Raw genomic sequence first — 1,814 nt, 5'->3', positions numbered from 1 at the left:
AATATGCAATTATTACTAATTTTCTTAGGTGTTACAATAGCATTATGGTTGTACTGGGGAATGCCCTTACTCTCAGAAAATGCAAGCTGAAGTACACATATGTGAAGTTTCTCCAACTCACTTTCAAGTAGCTCAGAAAAATAAAGCATCTATACTTAGAAAAAGCAAACGTGGCAAAATGATAATTGGTTAGTGAACATAGGTACAGGGTATGCATGCATTCAATGTACTACTACTCTTTTAACTTTTCTGTAGGTTTGAAATGTTTCAAAATAAAAAGTTGCGGGGAAATAGCACACTCATTTTAAACTGTAACCAACAGAATCACCAATGCAGTTTGCTGTGCATTTTAGAAAGAGTCAGAAAGTTAATGTAGAAATATTGTCATCTCTTTGGTCTATGACTGTGTTAACATACAGAAACTAACAGAGGGAACAAATGGGAACTAAAAGAATAAACTAATTATGCAGAGACAGAACAAATTAAAGCTTTATGAAAACACTATTGTTAACAATAATTTTTGAAATATTTAAGTCAAAGCAACATACTTATTATTATTAGGTGCTGAAATCTTTAAGTTATGGATGTGTTCAAAAATGCATTGCTGAATGAAAGTCAATAAATTTCCCCATCTGGAAGAACACCCATTCCGCCTATATCTCTTGGCTTGATCAAAGATCAAATGAGATTGTGNAATTAAATTCAGTATCATTTTTGTTACTTCGGTTTCAATTGTGGCTCTTCTAATTTTAGTCAACACTGCACTAATAATTCACTTAAAGACATTGTTACCTAGCATTGCTGGGCCTGCAGCTCTGTGTCCAGCCACGGACGCAGGTCTGTGTTCCGCAGAATGGAGTTGTTAAAGTTGTCAAAAATAAGTCCTACTTTAAGAGATACCAAGTGAAATTTAGAAGATGAGAAGGTAAAACCGATTACTATGCGAGGAAATGTTTAGTGATCCAGGATAAAAATAAATACAACACGCCCAAATACAGGATGATAGCTTGTGTGACTAAGAGATATCATTTGTCAGATTGCTTATGCCCATATAGAAGGGGATATGATAGTGTGCGCAGCTTATACACACGAACTACCATAATATGGTGTGAAAGCTGGCCTGACAAATTACACTGCAGCATATTGTACTTGCCTGCTGCTGGTCCGCAGGCTTCTCAATAGGTTCAGCATGGACAAGATCTGTGAAGGCCAAGTGGAGTTGACTGGAGATGAATACAATATGGAAAGCACTAATGTTCAACCCAGTACCATCACCTGCTATTTGGATGCAGGCCTTGCCAGAACTACCAATGGCAATAAAGTTTTTGGGGCTCTGAAGGGTGCAGTGGATGGACGCTTGTCTATCCCTCACAGTACCAAACGATTCCCTGGGTATGATTCTGAGAGCAAGGAATTTAATGCAGAAGTACATCGGGAACACATCATGGGTCAGAATACTGCAGGTTACATGGCATTATTTAATGGAAGAAGGTGAAGATGCTTATAAGAAACAATTCTCTCGATACACAAAGAGCACTGTGTTTCCAGACATGATGGAGGAGATGTATAAGAAAGCTCATGCTGCTATATGAGAGAATCCAGTCTATGAGAAGAAGTCCAAGGAAGAAGTTAAGAAGAAGAGATGGAACCATCCCAACATGTACCTTGCCCAGAAGAAAGATCAGGCAGCTAAAAAGAAGGCAAGTTTCCTCAGAGCTCAGGAGCAGGCTGCTGAGAGCTAAACCAAACAATTTCCAAATAAAGACAATAAACTTACTGACTAAGCAGCTAAAAAAAAAAAAAAAAAAATTTTT

The 1,814-nt window shown here is 37.6% G+C and overlaps 1 pseudogene; it reads left to right on the top strand.

The window, feature by feature from the left end:
• Window positions 1-1,742, top strand: part of LOC103596225 — a 45,618-nt pseudogene extending 43,876 nt beyond the window's left edge.
• The last annotated feature ends 72 nt before the right edge of the window (window positions 1,743-1,814 follow it).

This window comes from Galeopterus variegatus, unplaced genomic scaffold (assembly GCF_000696425.1).
Source record: "Galeopterus variegatus unplaced genomic scaffold, G_variegatus-3.0.2 Scaffold1962, whole genome shotgun sequence".
NCBI lineage: Eukaryota > Metazoa > Chordata > Mammalia > Dermoptera > Cynocephalidae > Galeopterus > Galeopterus variegatus.
This window is presented reverse-complemented; position numbering and strand designations above follow the sequence as displayed.